This window comes from Heptranchias perlo, chromosome 6 (genome assembly GCF_035084215.1).
Source record: "Heptranchias perlo isolate sHepPer1 chromosome 6, sHepPer1.hap1, whole genome shotgun sequence".
NCBI lineage: Eukaryota > Metazoa > Chordata > Chondrichthyes > Hexanchiformes > Hexanchidae > Heptranchias > Heptranchias perlo.
Genome location: NC_090330.1, coordinates 86,038,358 through 86,059,387, shown reverse-complemented (window position 1 = coordinate 86,059,387; position 21,030 = coordinate 86,038,358). Strand labels below are relative to the sequence as shown.

Here is a 21,030-nt window from a genome sequence, read left to right as displayed (position 1 = left end):
GGACAACTGAGTGATGGTATGGCTTTACATTGTCCTTTCATCTCCAGGATTTGGGTTTGGATTCAGTCCAAAATGATGGGATGAAAGTCTCCTTTGACTGCTGGCTGTAAGGTTCCTAGTCTCAACCCAGTTCCTAATGGGTGTCAATTCACAGTACAAAACTGCTCATAACCTGTTACTAAACTGGTAATCTTATTCAGAGGGACAGTAAGGATAACTATCAGAGGAAATTGAAAACTTTACACAGCCACATTAGGGGACAGTCTCGTGAGGTTGGGGCTGATGTACAGTATGAGACGAATCAAAGAGGTTTATAGGGAAGAAGCCATTCTGCTGATTGTAACAGCTCTTTACTAAACCAATCCAAAACTAATCCCACTTCCCTGCTGTCTTCCCATAGCTTTGTATTTTCCTCTGCTTTAAATTATTATTCAGTTTTCCTTTAAAAGATGCACTGGACCCTGCCTCAACTACTCCCTCTGGCGAAACATTTCTTGTCCCAACAACCCTCCACATAAAGAAATTTAGAACCATAGAACCATAGAAAAGATACAGCACAGAATGTCCGCGCCGACTCGAAGAACAACCAGGTGTCCATTCTAATCCCACCTTCCAGCACCCGGTCCGTAGCCCTGCAGCTTACAGCACTTTAGGTGCAGGTCCAGGTACTTTTTAAAAGAGTTGAGAGTCCCGGCACGACTGCCAATTCAGGCAGTGAATTTCATACACCCACCACCCTCTGAGTAAAAAGGTTTTTCCTCATGTCCCCTCTAATCCTTCCGCCAATCAGCTTAAATCTATGTCCTCTAGTTCTTGAACTCTCCGCTAGGGGAAACAGGTACTTCCTGTCTATTCTATCTGGGCCCCTCACAATTTTGTACACCTCAATCAAGTCTCCCCTCAGCCTCCTCTGCTCCAAGGAAAACAACCCCAGCCTATCCAATCTCTTCTCATAGCTGCAATTTTCAAGCCCTGGCAACGTTCTTGTAAATCTTCTCTGCACTCTCTCCAGAGCAATTACAATCTTCCTGTAATGTGGTGACCAGAACTGCGCACAATACTCCAGCTGTGACCTTACCAGCGTTTTATACAGATCCATCATTACATCCCATGCTTTTGTATTCTATACCTCGGCTAATAACGGAGAGCATTCCATATGCCTTCTTCACAACCTTATCTACCTGTACTGCCACCTTCAGGGACCTGTGCACATGCACTCCAAGGTCTCTCACTTCCTCTACCCCTCTCAATATATTCCCGTTTACTGCATATTCCCTTTTACTGTTTGCCCTCCCTAAGTACATTACCTCACACTTCTCCGGGTTGAAGTCCATTTGCCACTTTTCCGCCCACTCCACCAACCCATTGATATCTTCTTGGAGTCTACAGCTATCCTCTTCACTATCAAAAACACGGCCAATTTTTGTGTCGTCTGCAAATTTGCCAATTATGCCCCCTGCATTCAAGTCCAAATCATTAATATATACCACAAACAGCAAGGGACCCAACACTGAGCCCTGTGGCACACCACTGGAAACGGATTTCCATTCGCAAAGACATCCATCGACTTTTACCCTTTGTTTCCTGTTACTGAGCCAATTTTGGATCCAATTCTCCACATTTCCCTGTATCCCATTGGCGTTTACCTTTCTGACCAGTCTGCCATGTGGGACCTTGTCAAATGCCTTACTAATATCCATGTAGACAACATCCACTGCACTACCTTCATCAATCCTCCTTGTCACTTCCTCAAAGAATTCAATCAGATTAGTAAGGCATGACCTTCCCTGAACAAATCCATGCTGACTATCTCTGATTAAACCATGCCTTTCCAAGTGACAGCTTATCCTATCTCTCAGTATTGATTCTAATAGTTTGCCCATCACCGAGGTAAGACTGACCAGCCTATAATTGTTCGGCCTTTCCCTCGTACCCTTTTTAAACAATGTTTGCAGTCTTCCAGTCCTCCAGTTCCTCCCTGGCTTCCTTCAATAACCTAGGAAACAATCCATCCGGCCCTGGTGACTTATCAACTTTCAAGGATTCTAGGCCCTCTCGTACTTCCTCTCTCGTTATGTTTACCTTATCCAATATTTCACACCTCTCCTCTTTAACTACTACGTCCGGCTCATCCCTTTCCTTTGTGAATACGGAGACAAAATATTCATTTAAAACCCGACTCACATCCTCTGCTTCTACACACAAGTTACCCTTATCACCCCTGATAGGTCCCACCTTTTCCTTAGCTATCCTCTTGTTCTTAATGTACTGATAAAACATCTTTGGGTTTTCTTTAATTTTACTAGCTAATATTTTTTGATGCCCTCTTTTTGCTTTCCTTTTTTCCATCATCCCTGTACTTTCTATACTCCTCTAGGCTTTCTGCGGTATTTAGTTTTCTGTGACAGTCATAAGCTTTCTTTTGGCAGTGCCACCCTTTTTCTTTGAGGGGACGTGTCTGCATTGTACCCGTAGAATTTCACTTTTTAGTGCCTCCCACTGGCTTGCCACTGATTTCTCCTCAAGTAGTTGTGTCCAGTCCACTTCTGCCAAATCACCTCTTAAATCTGTAAAATTTGTCTTCCCCCAATTTAAAACGTTTACTCCTGATTTAACTCTGTTCTTTTCCATAATAATGCTAAAACTAACTGAATTGTGGTCACTATCCCCAATATGGTCACCCACTGTCACTTCACCCAGTTGCCCATCTTCATTTCCCAGGACTAAATCTAGAATTGCATCCCCTCTTGTTGGGTTTGTCAAGTACTCGTTAAAAAAGTTCTCCTGGACACCGGTCAAGAATTTTGCGCCCTCTGTGCCCCTCACACTGTTTGAATCCCAGTTGATGTTAGGGTAGTTGAAGTCCCCTACTATTATTGCCCTCTTATTTTTGCACTCAGAAATTTGCCTACATATTTGTTCTTCTTTCTCCCTTTTGCTATTCAGGGGTCTATAGTACACTCCTAGTAGTGTGACTGCCCCTTTTTTTATTGCTTAGCTCATCCCATATGGCCTCGATTGATGATCCATTTAGCATATCATCCCTTCTCACAACTGTAATTGATTCTTTAACCAATAATGCTACCACCCCCTCCTTTTTTATCACTCACTCTATCCTGCCTGAAAACTCTATATCCAGGGTATTGAGCTGCCAATTATCCCCCTCTCTAAGCCAGGTTTCCGTTATCGCAATGATATCTTGCTGCCATGTGTCTATCTGTGCCCTTAGCTCATCTGCTTTGTTTGTAATAGTCCTTGCATCGAAGTATATACCCTTTAACCCCGTCAAATTCCTGTGCTGAACAATATTTAACCTTTGTTTCTTTTGCCTTTCTGAGTTGCTAACTACATCACTAACTGCTTTACTGCTTCCCGTTTCCTGGTCTGAATTCGTCCTATCTGTATCTGCCCTTTGATTCCCATCCCCCTGCCATACTAGTTTAAACCCTCCCCAACAGAACTAGCAAATGCCCCTGCGAGGATATTGGTCCCGATTCTGCTTAGGTGCAACCCGTCCAGCTTGTACAGGTCCCGCCTTTCCCAGAATCGGTCCCAATGCCTCAGGAATTTAAACCCCTCCCTCCTACACCATCTCTCAAGCCACGCATTCATCTGGTCTATTCTCCTATTTCTGCTCTCGCTAGCACGTGGCACTGGGAGTAATCCTGAGATTACTACCTTCGAGGTCCTGCTTTTTAATTTATTTCCTAACTCCCTATATTCTGCTTGTAGGATCTCATCCCTTTTTTTACCGATATCGTTGGTACCGAAATGGACCACGACCTCTGGCTGTTCACCCTCCCCCTTCAGAATGTCCTGCAGCTGCTCCGTGACATCCTTGACCCTAGCACCAGGGAGGCAACATACCATCCTGGAGTCACGTCTGCAGCCGCAGAAACGCCTATCTGTTCCCCTTACGAAGGAATCCCCTATCACTATTGCTGTCCCATTCTTTTTCCTCCCCTCCTGTACAGCTGAGTCACTTGTGGTGCCACAGTCTTGGCTCTTGCTGCATTCCCCTGATAAGCCATCTCCCCCAACAATATCCAAAGCGGAATATCTGTTTGAGAGGGAGATGGCCCCAGGGACTCCTGCTCTACCTGCCTCGTCCTTTTACTCTGCCTGGTGGCCACCCAAATCCTTTCTGCCTGTGTAATCTTTACCTGCGGTGTGACCACCTCACTGAACATGCTATCCACGATCATCTCAGCATCGCAGATACTCCACAGTGAATCCACCCGCAGCTCCAGCTCCGAAATGCGGTTAGTCAGTACCTGCAGCTGGACACACTTCCTGCACACATGGTCGCCAGGGACACCGGTAGTATCCATGACTTCCCACATAGCGTGGGAGGAGCATATCATGGGTGCGAGTTCTGCTGCCATGAATTGCCTTAGATTAAGCTCGTTAGTTACTCCCTTTAAGGAGTTTACTCCTTTAAATTACTCTTAATTTAGAGAATGTTAATTCTACTAGGGACCTTGATTCACCAAAAAACGCTCCTTGCTATAAGACCTGCAGACCTTCCCTTTCTTTTTACTTCAGTTACTGCACTGTAGAATAGTAGAAATATTCACCTGAACCTACTTACCAATCAGCTGCCTCCCCGCGCCGTGTCTCTTTTTCACTGGTGACGTCACCTCTGGAACTGCGCCGCTGGTCCCAGTGAGGGTCTCAGTATAGGCCTCTCCGCCGCTGGTCCCAGTGAGGGTCTCAGTATAGGCCTCTCCGCCGCTGGTCCCAGTGAGGGTCTCAGTATAGGTCTCTCCGCCGCTGGTCCCAGTGAGGGTCTCAGTGTAGGCCTCTCCGCCGCTGGTCTCAGTGAGGGTCTCAGTGTAGGTCTGTCCACCGCTGGTCCCAGTGAGGGTCTCAGTATAGGTCTCTCCGCCGCTGGTCCCAGTGAGGGTCTCAGTGTCGGCCTCTCCGCCGCTGGTCTCAGTGAGGGTCTCAGTGTAGGTCTCTCCGCCGCTGGTCCCAGTGAGGGTCTCAGTATAGGCCTCTCCGCCGCTGATCTCAGTGAGGGTCTCAGTGTAGGTCTCTCCGCCGCTGGTCCCAGTGAGGGTCTCAGTGTAGGCCTCTCCGCCGCTGGTCCCAGTGAGGGTCTCAGTGTAGGTCTCTCCGCCGCTGGTCCCAGTGAGGGTCTCAGTGTAGGCCTCTCCGCCGCTGGTCCCAGTGAGTGTCTCAGTATAGGCCTCTCCGCCACTGGTCCCAGTGAGGGTTTCAGTGTAGGTCTCTCCGCCGCTGGTCCCAGTGAGGGTTTCAGTGTAGGTCTCTCCGCCGCTGGTCCCAGTGAGGGTTTCAGTGTAGGTCTCTCCGCCGCTGGTCCCAGTGAGGGTCTCAGTGTCGGCCTCTCCGCCGCTGGTCCCAGTGAGGGTTTCAGTGTAGGTCTCTCCGCCGCTGGTCCCAGTGAGGGTCTCAGTGTAGGCCTCTCCGCCGCTGGTCCCAGTGAGGGTTTCAGTGTAGGTCTCTCCGCCGCTGGTCCCAGTGAGGGTCTCAGTGTAGGCCTCTCCGCCACTGGTCCCAGTGAGGGTCTCAGTGTCGGCCTCTCCGCTGCCTCGCCGCTTTTAAACTTGGCGCCGCTCTGGTGCTTCTCCCAGGTCCGCTCCCCGCCGGTTCTGGTAACCTCTCTCTTCAACCTCTTAGTGACAATGTTAAATTGATGAACCCATCCTCACTGATATCCCAACAAGAAGAAATAGTCTTTCTCTGTTAACTCTATCAAAACTCTTCATAATTTGAAAACCTTTGTTTAAATCTCATCTCTGCTCGAGTAGAAGTAGTCCCAGTAGCTCAAGTTCTCTCCTCATAACTAGACTTTCCCATCCCTGGTATCATCTTGGTGAATCTGTGCTGTACACACTCTATGGCTTTAATATCCCCTTTATAACAGGACACCCAAAACTGCACACAGTAATTTAACTGTAGTCTAACATTGCCTTGTACAGGTTTATCATTACTTCTTTACTCTTGTGTGGTATGCTCCTATTTGTTAATTCCTTAAGCTTTTTTATGGCTTTATGTACCTGCATGCGCACTTTCAGGAAATTATATATTTGTACCCCTTGGTTTGTTGTTCATGTACACCCTTCAGTGACTTTCCATCAGTTGTAATGCTATCATTCCTTATTTTTCCTCCTAACATTTATTACCTCATTATCCATGTTAAATTGCATCTGCCACCTGCCTGGCTATTCCACTAACCTGTCTACATCCTCCTAAAGGTTTTAACCATTCTCCTTATTGTTTGCTAAGCCCCCTACATTTTGTTGTCAGCAAATTTTGATAGAGAGCTTCTCTCAGCCTCTGGCCTGTGATGTACCTTCCCCAGAAGTACTGGTCGCTAATGATAAGTGTCTGAGAGACAGAAGTGTCCTGTTCCCCATCCTTCGCCTGGATGAGCACAAAGTTAATTAAAAATGTACATTTTTAAAAACAAGGACTCAGTTAAATATTAAAATAATGTAAGGCTTAGCTTAGTCAAAGGAACATCCCTCTTTCTAGTTGCAGCTTTTACCAAAAATATTAGCAGGATATTAACACAAAATGGGGTTGAAGTGAAGCTGTTTTTGGTTTCCTGCGGATGAAGAACCAAGTTATTCAGTATTCACCTTTTACTATTCAGTTAATGGTTCACGCAATTACCTTTATTTCCTTATCTCCATACCTTATGTCTATGAAATAGAAACTGAGTCCGACTTTCTGGATGAATGTAAAGTCACACCAGTTAGTGTGAAAATGCAATCAAGATTATCTTGCAACTTTACTGGGAAAAAATTTACAGGGCTATGGGGAAACAGCAGGGGAGTGCGACTAATTGGATACCTCTTTCAAAGAGCCGGCACAGGCACAATGGGCCGAATGGCCCCCTTCTGTGCTGTACCATACTATGATACAATGATAATTGGTTTACAGCATTTCAATACAACAACTTTTTTACTTTAGTTCTATATTCCATTTAAAGTTGGGATCAATGGATAAGAAGTAAACACAAATGGTTCAGAGTAAAATTATAGGGGTCAAAATTTCAGCACCACGAATATAGAAGGAAAGCAATTACATTTATATTGTTCCTTGCTCATCTACAGGACATCCTAAAGTGCTTCACAGCCAATGAAGTACTTTTGAAATGTAGTCACTGTTATAATGCAGGCAACCATAGCAGCCAAGTTGCACACAGCAAGGTCCCACAAAAGTAATGAGATAACTGACTAGATAATCTGTTTTAGTAGTGGTAATTGAGGGATAAATGTTGGCTAGGACATGGGTCAAAATTCCCTGCTGTTTGAATGATGCTATGGGATCTTTTATGTCCAGTTGAAAGGGCAGATAGGAACTCAGTTTAACATCTCATCCGAAAGACAGCAGCTCCAACTGAGCTCTCATAGTATCATAGTATGGTACAGCACAGAAGGAGGCCATTTGGCCCATCGTGCCTGTGGCATCATGTCTCTGCCAAGAAGTCTAACCCTCCAGAAATCCTGTAGTCACTGAGCTCAAGTTTCTTCAGTTTGGGAAGACAGAGGAGGTTTATGACAGACATCAGCCACACATTCTTCTTGCTGAGGAACTCCAGGAAGCCTCTTTGAAAGAGCTATCCAATTAGTCCCGCTCCCCTGCTCTTTCTCCATAGCCCTGTAATTTTTTTCCCTTTTCGCAGTAACCATTGACTCTGTTTCCACCACCCTGTCAGGCAGTGCATTTCAGATCATAACAACTTGCTGCTTAAATAAATATTTCCTCATGTTGCCTCTGGTTCTTTTGCCAATCACCTTAAATCTGTGTCCTCTGATTACCGACCCTTCTGCCACTGGAAACAGCTTCTCATTTTTTACTCCGTCAAAACAGTTCATGATTTTGAACACCTCTATCAAATCTCCTCTTAATTTTCTCTTCTCTAAGGAGAACAAGCCCAGCTTCTCCAGACTCTCCATATAACTGAAGTCCCTCATCCCTGGTACCATTATAGTAAATCTCTTCTGCACCCTCTCTAAGACCTTGACATCCTTTCTAAAGTGTGTTGACCAGAATTGAACACAATACTCCAGCTGTGGCCTAACCAGTGTTTTATAAAGGTTTAGCATAACTTCCTTGCTTTTGTACTCTATGCCTCTCTTTATAAAGCCAAGGATCCCATATGCTTTTTTTAACGGCCTTCTCAACTTGTCTCGCCACCTTCAAAGACTTGTGTACATACACCTCCAGGTCTCACTGTTCCTGCACTCCCTTTAAAATTGTACCATTTAGTTTATATTGCCTCGCCTCGTTCTTCCTACTAAAATGTATCACTTCACATTTCTCTGCATTAAATTTCATCTGCCATGCGTCTGCCCATTTCACCAGTCTGTCTGTGTCCTCCAGAAGTCTGTTACTGTCCTCCACATTGTTTACTACATTTCTGAGTTCCGTGTCATCTTTGTATTTATACCCTCTTTACATAAGTCCAGGTCATTAATATATATCTAAAAGAGCAGTGATCCTAATACTGCCCCCTGGGGAACACCACTGTATACTTCCCTCCAGTCTGAAAAATAACCGTTCACCACTACTCTCTGCTTTTTGTTCCTCAGCCAATTTTGTATCCACGCTGCCACTGTCCCTTTAGTCCCATGGGCTTTAATTTTGCTAACAAACTATTATGCGGTACTTTATCAAATGCTTTTTGAAAGTCCATGTACACAATATCAACCCTTTCCGTTACTTCATCAAAGAACTCAATCAAGTTAGTCAAACACGATTTTCCTTTAGCAAATCCATGCTGACTTTCATTTATTAGCCCATACTTTTCCAAGTGCCAATTAATTTTGTCCCAGATTATTGTCTCTAAAAGTTTCCCCACCACTGACGTTAGGCTGACTGGCCTGTAATTGCTGGGTTCGTCGCTCTCCCATTTTTTGAACAGGGGTGTAACATTTGCAATTCTCCAGTCCTCTGGTACAACTCCCATACCTAAGGAGAATTATAAGATCGTGGCCAGAGCCTCCGCAATTTCCACCCTTGCATCCCTCAGTAACCTAGGATGCATCCCATCGGGACCGGGTGACTTTTCTACTTTGAGTACTGCCAATCTTTTAAGTACCTTCTCTTTATCTATTTTTATCCTATCCAATATCACTACTACCTCCTCTTTTATTGCTACATTGGCTGCACCCTCTTCGCTAGTGAAGATCGGTGCGAAGTATTCATTTATTACTTCGTCCATGCTCTCTGCCTTCACAAGATGATCTCCTTTTTTGTCCCCAATCGGCCCCATCCCTCCTTTTACTATTTATATGTTTATAAAAGACTTTTGGGTTCCCTTTTATGTTAGCTGCTAATCTATTCTCATACTCTCTCTTTGCCCCTCTTAGTTCCTTTTTTAGATCTCCTCTGTATTTTCTTTATTCAGCTTGGTTCTCTACTATATTATGGACCTTATATTTATCATAAGCCTCTTTTTTCTATTTCATTTTAATCTCTATATCTTTAGTCATCCAGGGAGCTCTGGCTTTGGGTGCCCTTCCTTTCCCCCTCGTGGAAATGTGTCTACTCTATACCCGAACCATCTCCTCCTTGAAGGCCTTCCGTTGTTCAGTTACTGTTTTGCCTAACAATTTCTAATTCCAATCCACCTGGGCAAGACCCCTTTTTTAACTCACCAAAATTAGCCCTCCGCCAGTTAAGTATTTTTATCCTCTCCAATATCACTACTACCTCCTCCTTTACTGCTACAATCGCAGTATCCTCTTCACTAGTGAAGATCAGTGCGCAGTATTCATTTATTACTTCAGCCATGCTCTCTGCCTTCACAAGACGATCTCCTTTTTCGTCCCCAATCGGCCCCATCCTTCCTTTTACTATTTATATGTTTATAAAAGACTTTTGGGTTCCCTTGATTGTTCCTTGTCTTTTTCCATAACTATTCTAAACCTGATGATATTATGATCACTGTTCCCCAAATGCTCCCCACTGAAACATGCTCCACCTGCCTCACTTCATTCCCCAGAACTAGATCCAGCACTGCTTCCTTCCTGGTTGGCTGGAAACACACTGTTCCAGAAAGTTCTCTTGTTCACATTTCAGGAATTTCTCCTCTCTTTGCCTTTTACACTGTTACTAACCCAGTCTATATTGGGATAATTGAAGTCCTCCATTATCACTACTCCATAGTTCTTGCATCTTTCTGTCATTTGCCTGCAAATTTGCTCCTCTATCTCTTTCCCACTATTTGGTGGCCTATAGTATACACCCAGTAGCGTGACAGCTCCCCAACTGTTCCTTAATTCTAACCAAATAGATTCTTCCTTTGACCCCTCAACTACATCATCCCTTTCTGGTGCCATAATTGTTTCATTGATCAATAGTGCCACCTCCCCCCCAACGATCTTTCCTTTCCTATCTTTCCCAAATACCTTGTAGCCAGGAATATTAATTACCAATCCTCCCCTTCTTTGAGCCAGGTCTCTGTTATTGCCACTATATCATAGTCCCATGTGGCGACTTGAGCCTGTAGCTCACTAACCTTATTTACCACGCTACGTGCATTTATGCACATGCACTCCAAACTCATCTTTGACCCATGTCTGATCCCTCCTATTTCTGAAATATTCTTTACTCTAGTGCTTTTGCCTCTCCCAGTCCTCAGTGCACCTCGTTTCTCCTCTCTAACGTTTCATTCTGGTGTCGAGCCCCCTGCCAAATTAGTTTAAACCCTCCTCCACAGCACTAATTAACCTCTCCGCAAGGATATTGGTCCCAGCTCTGTTGAGGTGCAACCCGTCCATCTTCAAGAGATCCTTCCTGCCCCAGAACTGTCCCAATGCCCCAGGAATCTGAAGCCCTCCCTCCTGCACCATTTCTCCAGCCACCTGTCTTATCCTACTATTCCTATACTCACTTACGCATGGCACTGGGACTAATCCAGAGATTACTAGCTTTGAGGTCCTGCTTTTTAACTTCCTCCCTTGCTCCTGAAACTCTGACTGCAGGACTTCAACCCTTTTCCTACCTATGTCATTGGTTCCCACATGCACCACGACTTCTGGCTGTTCCCCTTCCCCTCACAGCACGACCTTCACCCATTCAATGATATCTTTTACCCTGGCACCAGGGAGGTAACACACCATTTGGGACTCATGTCTGTGGTTGCAGAAACACTTGTATATCCCCCTGACTATCAAATCCTCTATAACAACTGCATTTCTACACTTTCTTGAGCCCCCTGTGCAGCCGAGTCTCCTACGGTGCCGTGGATTTGCTTCTGACTGCACTCCCCGGAGATGCCATAGAATCATGGAATGGTTATAGCACAGAAGGAGACAATTCGGCTTATCGAGCTCGTGCCAGCTGCCGGTCATCACCCTCACTGGTATTCAACACTGAATACCGGTTTGTGAGTGGCACACTCCCAGGGGATTCCTGCACTGCCTGCCTATTTCTCCTAGTCTGTCTGGTGGTCACCCACTCCTTCTCCTCCTCAACTCTCCGTAGTTGTGGGTGACCACCTCCTGAAACGTGCTTTCCATGAAACTCTCAGCTTCCCGTATGCACCATAGTGACGCCAGCCACTCCTCATGCTCAGAAACCCTGAGCTCGAGCTCAAGCAGTTGGTGGTACTTCCAGGACAGGTGGGACCCAGAAAGTGCTCAGAAAAGAACAGCGAGCTCTCCAGCGCTCACCGTTGTTAGTGGCAAAATCAAGGAGCAAGTTCCGGCATTCGCACATGGGCAGTGAAACGTGGAAATCCAGAACTTGCTCCTCCTGGTTCACCGGCGATATGTCTATTTAAAATTAAAGGGATATCTGCGGCTGGAATCAATTTGCTCATCTGCCCAGCTGGAAAGTAATTAAGATCGCCACAAAACAGGTATGCTTAAAAATACCAGGTCTAAACTAAGTTTTAACAGCGCGGTAAATCTTAATGATTGCCAAACAACTAAAAATTAACTTTTAAAATTGTGAAGTCTCATTACTCCTTATTTTAATAGTTTTTGGTTATTAAAAAAAAATTAAATTGAAAGGTTAAAAAACATTTTTTTTACTTTTTCATTCTGTCTCTTTTATTTAATTCGATTATTTCTTACCCTCTCTTTTTTCGCTGCCTGTAACTGTTTTTACAATGATTTTAATGTTGTACCTTTCACTTCCTTGATTTAACCTTGTAGCCTGCAGAAACCATTTGCAGCGTGTTAAAAATGCTGCAATCTGATTGGTCGAGGGGAGAGTGTGATCCTCTCGCTTCTCCCCTGGGTCCTAGGTTCACTGGAGCTAATGCCGGGCTCTTCTCCACTTCCTGTTAGAGGATGTGCACCCAGTAAGTTAGTGGGTTAGTGTAACTCTAAGGAGCAGTGACACTGTTGGTTCACCACTCCGAGCAATTTCTGGGCCAAAGTGTTCTGGAGCTCCCACATGGCACAGGATGTGCATGCAACTGGCCCAGCTGTCCTGCCATGTTACCTAACAGTAATTTTTTTTTTTTTTTAGCTTTAAGGCTATTTAATTGTTTGGCTAACACTCAGGGTTCAATTTTAAAAGGCCGGCAGGGAGAGTGTGAGGTGGGGGGGTGATTTGTGGGCACCAAACCCGGAAGGGAAGTAGGCAGGATCGCAACTCTGATGAGGCCAATTAAAGCCTCTTCCAGGTTTGATTGACAGGTTGGCTGCTGACAGGAACTGGACATTCGAGGGTGGGGCGGGGAACAAAGAGAGAGAGAGAGAGAGAGAGACCTTATCGGCAGTTGGGAGAGAGATTGGTGGGGGGAGACAAAGATCGGGAGACACAAAGATCAGAGAAGAGTGCAGGTGACATTGGACATCGGTAGAGGGGGGTGCAAGTGACATCGGACATCAGAGGGGGTTATGTTTACTTATTTTTTTACAATCTGAAATGTAATTTTATTTAATTCATTTAATCTATTTTTCAACGATCCGGCCCTTCATGCCTGGTTCACCAGGCGTGAATCGGAAGCCGTGGGAAAGCCGCCCAGGTAAGTTCAAAATCGTTTTAACTGCCCAAAAGGCAAAAAATAAACTACCTTACATTTGCTGCTTTAAATATCGTCCTGCCGGCTTTCATTGCCGGTGGGACTTCCGGGTTTGGGAATAGCGTGCACATCCAGATGATTCTGGGTCAAACGTGGAAGTCGACGTGTTGGAGCCAGGATTCGTTCCCACTCTGAATTTCTCCAATTTTCATTGCCCCCCTGCCCCCAACATACCCGGACTTGGCTTTTAAAATTGAGCCCTAAAACTCTAACCACTAAAAATACTAACGACTAAAAACACTAACCTATAAACTAAATACTTACACTAACTTAACACTAACCACCAACAACACTAATCAATAAACTAAACACTTACACTAACTTAACACTAACCACCAACAACACTAATCAATAAACTAAACACTTACACTAACTTAACATCTGTAACTTATCCCCGCCACTCCTGCTTGTGTTGTGACATCACATTTAATGTTTCGGGGGGTTCTTGCCTCTGCACAGATGGGCTGCTCAAAGCCATGTTGCTTCAAATATGCTCAGTGTTGCACTGAAGGGTCGGAAAATCTTGGTAGCATCCTCGAGGTCTGTTTATGTCCATTTCTCTCTCTCCCTCCCCCGGATCCAGGGCTAGATTATATGCTGAAGTCTCTGGAGTTATGATTTACATCTGTGTTCTTATTAATTGCCAAGGATACATTGGAGGCCATATTTCCAAACAGTAACATTTTATTTTGCTAAAACCTTTGCTGGCTTAAGCACTGAACCCAGTGATGCGTTCTGTATACATTTATAGATACAGACAAGTGCTCAGCCTGTACACTACTTGATGCTGTGCCAGGAAATCATGTCTGAGCAAGCTATTAACTGTATCAGTATAGCAATTCAACTTGTTACATTAAGGTACTTTGAAGGATGAGATGAACTTGATGACTTGAGAAATCATCGAATTGAGATACCAGCCTAGTTGCAGTGCATTATCAGTTTTTAATGAGTCTTTGAGAGAGGCAGCTTTGCCTTTGAAGGCAGTTATATCATACAGCTGGGAACCTAAAGGGTTTCCTGTTGCACAGGAGCTGAAGTAACTTTGGACCATGAAAGGTCTTTAACTTATCCCTCTGTCATCCCTGACAGATTTCTCAGGATGTAATTTAAGTCCCTATACCCATGAAAATGCCAGCCTACAGCTTGCAGTTGTGTTTGACGTTTCAATTATAGACGAGTCATAGAATAATTCCACAGAACATTTTCCTTTAATATCTTTTCTATTTCAGTTGCAGTGAAATTTTAGTAACTTTTTATTAGTCTATATCATAGTTCCCTCTTTTTACTGTGTTGGGGGTTTGCTGTTATTTCTAAATACAGCAGGTCCTAATGAGAAGTTATCAACCTGTGCAGTAATGCAACGAGGGTGAACATATAGCCAGCCACCTGAGGACTTGACTTCCTTTTCATTTCATTGAACATAACCTTATTTTCTTTTGTTTAAAAGCTGCAGCTACAAATGGTGAGCTATTAGTCGGTGGTGGCAACAACAACAACAACAACAACAACAACTTGCATTTATATAGCGCCTTTAACAAAGCAAAATGTCCCAAGGTGCTTCACAGGAGCGTTTTCAAACAAAATTTGACACCGAGCCACATAAAGAGATATTAGGACAGGAACTTGGTCACAGAGGTAGGTTTGAAGGAGCATCTTAAAGGAGGAGAGAGAGGTAGAGAGGCGGAGAGGTTTAGGGAGGGAATTCCAGAGCTTAGGGCCTAGGCAGCTGAAGGCACGGCTGCCAATGGTGGAGCGAAGAAAATCGGGGCTGTGCAAGAGGCACAGAGATCTTGGAGGGTTGTAGGGCTGGAGGAGGTTACAGAGATAAATATGGGTGAGGCCATGGAGGGATTTGAAAACAAGGTGATAATCTTAAAATCGAGGCGTTGCCGGACCGGGAGCCGATGTAGTGGGTCAGAGCTTGCTCATCACTGGTAGAGTTGTCATTTTGTACTGAATTTGGGCACAACTTGTAATTATGCACAGAGTAGCATTGGAGATGCATACGGTCACAAACTACATCTGAACTTGCCATCTCCAGGGTACAGACTGAGACATTACAAAGAGTAGAAAATAATCACAGAGTAATAATATTAGCTATGTATGTGCAAATATTCCTAATATTTGATAATTCAGCACCCCTCACAAGCACAAGCTTGAACGTTTCATTGTAATTATTTTGCACTTTTTGTTAACATGGGTTGCATCTGGTTAATATTCATTTCATGTACAGAATGTCACTCAGTTGTAGTGTTATTACTAACACCAAAAGATGGTGCAAGTATAGGAATGGGTAATGGGAAGTGAAGTGCCATCTGTTCAAACCCAAAAGCTGATAAAAGGTTACTCAGCTGGGAAAAGTGCTCCAGAAAGATTGAATTGTAGTTCTGGCATCATTCTGATTGATTGGCTATCTTTGTTGTGGCTTAAGTATCGATCTGTTGTTTAAAAATAAGAAACATGAATATCAGAAGTGTTCAAAGCACCACCTCCCCCTCATTTAGTAAAGAGAATGCCCAGTCTGGAACTGAGCAATCCAGGTTCAACACCCAGCCTGTCCTGGACATTACAATTAGCCTCAGTTCTTTCAGTCTAAAAGTCAGCCAGCATTCCTGCATCTGATCCCTGTGTATTAATTCCTGCCAGAAAGTGATCGGGCTTAGCCCCAATGATCTCCACGCTGCCTAAACATGCAGCTGGAGAATGAACACTTGTGGGGTAAGTAGAGGAGCACTGTTAGCCTTGGTGGAGCATAACAACAGCAACAGCTTGCATTAATTTAGCACCTTTAATGTAGTAAAACGTCCCAAGGTGCTTCACAGGAGTGTTATCAAACAAAATTTGACACCAAACCATGTATGGAGATATTAGGACAAGTGATCAAAGGCTTGGTAAAGGAGGAGAGAAAGGTAGAGAGGCAGAGAGGTTTAGGGAGGGAATTCTGCAGCTTAGGTCCTAGACAGCTGAAGCCAATGGTGGAGTGATGAAAATCAGGGATGCACAAGAGACCAGAATTGAAGGAGCGCAGAGATCTCGGAGGGTTGTGGGGCTGGAGGAGGTTACAGAGATAGGGAGGGGCGAGGTCATGGATGGATTTGAAAATAACCCACCATGATCCTGTGCTTCAAGAGAGGAGCAAAGAAAATTAGAGATTTTTCTTAAAACTATTCAAAACAGAAATAACTAATTGGTGAATATGATTTCAAAAGTGTGAAAATGCTGCGGACTGCTTCTGATTTGATAAATACTTTTATCATTTTGCAGTATTGGAAAAAAATCTTTTTGTTATGAATCTATCCCACCCAAAATAATTTGATTCATTGGGCCCGAGGCTAATCTTTGGCTGCAGGTGGGTTTGCTTCAGATTGGCAGATTAATCTGCAATGTACAGTTGAAACTTCTGTTACATTTTTGATTGCTATGTGAATTATTAATAAACCTGTTTTTTTTTATTTATTAAAGTTTGTGACAAAATTTTGTTTCTGCATTAAAAAAAACATAATAAAGTGGTTACATGCAAAATTTTGTTTGAGAAGGACATGTTCAAGCATGCAGATTATCACTCGGTGCCCTTCCCTGCAGGGAGCTTGCGGCATTTCTGCTATATTGACTTTATCTCACATTTCTGCTTTGTTCCTTCAGGCAGTTCTGTGATAGAATGTCAGTACACAGCCCAAATTAGAGTTCACTCTAATTGGATACTTAGGCCCTGATATTTACTGGGAGGGAGCGGCCAGGAAACCCAGAAATAATGGAAACGCGGAGGTCCTGCTGAATTTAACAGCAGGACCTCATTTGATTTTTTTTCTCTTTTTCCCGCCCAGCAGCTGGCCAGATTGAGGGGTTGGTTGGCTGTCAGGTGGGAAGGCCTGCGGTAGATGGCCACAACCAGAGAGAAGAGAGGGAGAGAGGGATTGATTGCGGGGGTGGGGGGGAGAGATCATGGGAGGGGGTGAGATCAGATCGCGAGGGGGGAGATCACGGGGAGGGGTCTGTAGATCGCGGCAAAGAGGTCAGCCGATCGTGGTGAGGGAGGTAGATCGTGACAGGTTTTCTTGAGAGGCCGGGGGGGAAGTACTCCTGTGTTTCCTGGCCCACAAGCAGTGCTGTAAGAACACTTACCTGCTGGATCCTGCAGTTCTCGCCTCCCTTTAGCTGCCGGGTTTCCCGGGGCTCGGGAAACCCGGTCCACGGCCGAAAAATCCAAATGGCTGCTAAAATCTGAGGCACACAACCTCATTTAAATATTATAATTACCGACCCGCCTTTCGAGAGCAGGTTAGTTTCCCCGCCTCCAACCCGCCCCAGTTAAATCGGAAATATGCGCATTTGGAACGGGTTTTCCATTTTTAAGAATTTAACCTTCCCCCCAGCCCCTCTCCTGCCCATCCTGGGGGTTAAAATCCTCCCCCACCCCATAGCCTAATTACAACAGTGACTACATTTCAAAAGTACTTTATTGGCTGTAAAATGCTTTGGATCATCCTGTGGCCATGAAAAGCGTTATATAAATACAAGTCTTTCTTTTATAGGCTACTTTGATCTTTTGTAAGTTATTTTTTAAATGATCTTCTCCCCTCAATGCTTTCTTCAGTTTCCACATATTCTAGAAGACAGTGCTTCCAGGCCCATACTCTGTAAGTTGGTATGAGATGCTGTGTGTGAATGATCTGGACTGACTCTGCCTCAGATTTCCCCACTCTCCCTGTGAGAAACACCACTGCAGAGCACCTCCACATAATGATATGTCTAAAATAGAGAACATCCATGGGGAATCACACATATAATGTGTTCCCCATGTGAGTAATACTATTTTCCTGTCAGTCTGCAACACAACACATTGGCTAATCAATGAACTGTGCCGCTGCATGCCTTCAATGTCAATTTGTATTAATATAGCGCCTTTAATCTAGAAAAACATCCCAAAGTGTTTAGCAGAGCGTAATGAAACAAAAGGATGCTAAGCTAAAGAAGGAGACATTAGGAAAGGTAACCAAAAGCTTGGTCAAAGCGTTGAGTTTTAGGAGGGTCTTAAAGGAGGAGAGGGAGGTGTTGAAGAGGAGGGTGTTTAGGGAGGGAATTCCAGAGCATGGGGCCTAGGCAGCTGAAGGCACAGCTACCAATGGTTGGCTATAACAAGGAGAGATTCACAAGAGGCTAGAATCAGAGGAACCGAGATTTCAGATGGGGTTATAGGGCCGGAGGAGGTTATAAAGATAGGGAGTGGCATGGCCATGAAGGGATGTAAACACATGGATGAGAATTTTAAATTTGGGATATTGTTAAGCTGGGAGTCAGTGTGGGTCAAAGAGGAGAGGGGTGACGGATGAGCAGGACATGATGTGGGATAGAATATGGGCAGCAGAGCTTTGAGTAAGCTGAAGTTTACAGAGGCTGGAGAATGGGAGGCTAGCCAGGAGAGTATTTAAATAATCAAGTCTGGAGATGACAAAGTCATGATAGGGCAGATGTGCTGAGGTAAGGGCAGTGGCAGGTGATGTTGCAGAGTTGGAAGTAGCTGGTCTTTGTGATGAAGAGAATATGACAAAGTAACCTTATAAATTGGCTAAGTTGGTTGTGTGAAAGGTGGACCGATCAACATGTGCAAAAAGGAAGTTTTTTTACACCCCTCTTATGTAATTTAATATTAGAATCCTACTCTAGAGGAAGTTTCTAGCGTAAGAACTTGCACTTGTAGCGAAATGTCCCAAGACACTTCACAACAAAAAAGGGGAGGGAAGAAATAGACCCCTAGCAGGCAGAGGGAGAAGGGGTAGGGAAGGTGACTGAAGGCACGATCAACGGTAGGTTTTCAGGTGGGCAGGACCATGATAGCTGAAGGCTTTACCACCGATGATGGAGTTTAGTGAAGAAGGGGAGAGGGTGTTAATAGTAGGCCAAAGTCAGAAAAAAGGCGTGTACAAGCCAGAACATAGGGTTAGAGGAGGTTGTAGAGGTAGGGTGAGATCATGGTGGGATTTGTAAACGAGGATGAGGATTTGAATTCAATGGGGTAAATTTTAATCCCAAAGAACGGGCGGGTTGGGGGTGGGAAGGCAGTGAAAATTCTCCGATTTTGGAGCGGGACCGCATCCCATAAGTTCCATTGGCACTTAAAGCCGGCGGGATGATATTTAAAGGACCAATTCAATTAAGGTACTTAAAGTTCATAAAGATGTTAAATCTTTGTGGTTTGACCTACATTAGCCATTTTAACTGCTTCTGAAAGTGTCTCCCATGGCATCCGAATGACGCCATGGAAACAGAGGCAAGTTGCAGCCGGCACCCATTTGGCCCTTTAAACCAGCGATTGACACGTGAAGAAAAGGTGAGTTTTTGCAGCAGGGCAGTCAGTTCTCTTGGACAAACCTTTGGCTGGGAGTTCTTTGTGTTTAGACTCAGATTTCTTGGTTCACACTCAGAATTCTTGTGTTCAGACACAGATTTCTTGGTTCACACTCAGAATTCTTGTGTTCAGACATATATACCTACATTTTGGACCACCCCTCAAACTGACAACATCAAGATGGGGGGTGGGGGGGGGGGGCGCAATGGACTTATTCCACGGTACATCTGAGAAGGAGACACATCACCATCCGCTGCAGGTACGGCGTGCAGTTCTTGGAGTTGCAAGTCCACAGACAGAGGTGAGCCACAAGGACCTGTAGAAGATCACAGAGGGGTACAACAGAGGGCCCGACGTCGCAGGAGGCACTACCCACCTGAGAGGGTCTATAGACAGAGGCTGAGCTTCCTGGATCTCTCTGAGCAGCAGTGCCTACGAAGGCTCCGATTGAGTCGCCAGGTGGCCGCAGACATCTGCACGCTCCTTCATGCAGAGCTGCTCCCACCTGGGCCTGATGACCACGCCTCCGGATCCTTCCAGGGCGCCACCGGTGACATCTCCAGGATATCTCAGTCGTCTGCACATAAGTGTATATGACAGATCACTGATGGCTTGTTTACCAGGTCATCTGACTATGTCAACTTCCCTTGCGACAACATCAGCCAGACCGAGAGAACAGTGGGTTTCCACTCTCTCGCTGGCTTCCCACAGGTACAGGGCACAGTAGGTTGCACACACATAGAAATCCAAGGACCTGCACAGTAGCAAGGACTGTTCGTCAACCCAAAGGGATGTCACTCCATCAATGCACAGCTGGTTTGCGACCACTGGAAGAGGTTTCTACAGGTGTGTGCCAAATTCCTTGGCAGCTGCCATGATTCCTGCCATGAGTCCAACATCCCGTCCTCTTCCACATACAAGACAGACTTAAGGGCTGGCTGCTTGGAGACAAGGGATACCCCCTGCAGATGTGGCTTATGACACCAGTGAGAATCCCCACCAAAGAGGCACAGCAGCGATACAACAACAGTCACATCACCACCAGGTCTGTCATTGAACAAGCCATTGGAATGCTCAAGATGCACTTCAGGTGTCTGGATCAATCTGGGGGATCTCTTCAATACTCACCAGTGAGGGTGTGCAGAATAATAGTCTTGTGTTGCGTCCTGCACAACATAGCTCAATGGAAAAGGTTATAGGTGGATGAGGCCCCATGCACTCTTGAAGAATCCGCATCTACCAACAACATTGAAGAAGAGAAGGAAGAGGAGCAACTCATCAGCAGAGCAGTAGCACACCTGGCTGTTCGTGATGCCAGGCAGTCACTCATTCGGAGGATTTGAATACAGGAGCAAGGATATTTTATTGCAGTTATAAAGGGCCTTGGTGAGACCACACCTGGAGTATTGGGTGCAGTTTTGGTCTCCTTACATAAGAAAGGATATACTTGCCATGGAGGGAGTAAAGCAAAGGTTCACCAGACTGATTCCTGGGATGGCAGGACTGTCGTATGAGGAGAGATTATGTCGACTCAGCATGTATTCACTCGAGTTTAGAACAATGAGAAGGGATCTCATTGAAACATATAAAATTCTAACAGGGCTAGACAGACTGGATGCAGGGAGGATGTTTCCCCTGGCTGGAGGGTCCAGAACAAGGGGTCACA

General features: G+C 44.9%; 1 protein-coding gene and 1 long non-coding RNA gene across 2 annotated transcripts in view; one reads left to right on the top strand and one right to left on the bottom strand.

Moving 5' to 3' along the window:
- Positions 1–12,140, bottom strand: part of LOC137323085 (uncharacterized) — a 31,063-nt gene extending 18,923 nt beyond the window's left edge. The window contains exon 1 of the long non-coding RNA XR_010963298.1: positions 12,113–12,140. This is a non-coding gene — a long non-coding RNA (uncharacterized lncRNA). The remainder of the gene's footprint in view (positions 1–12,112) is intronic.
- The window catches only part of gpc6a (glypican 6a), a 1,048,968-nt gene that overhangs the window by 584,649 nt on the left and 443,289 nt on the right, over positions 1–21,030 (top strand). The gene's annotated exons all lie outside the window — the stretch shown is intronic.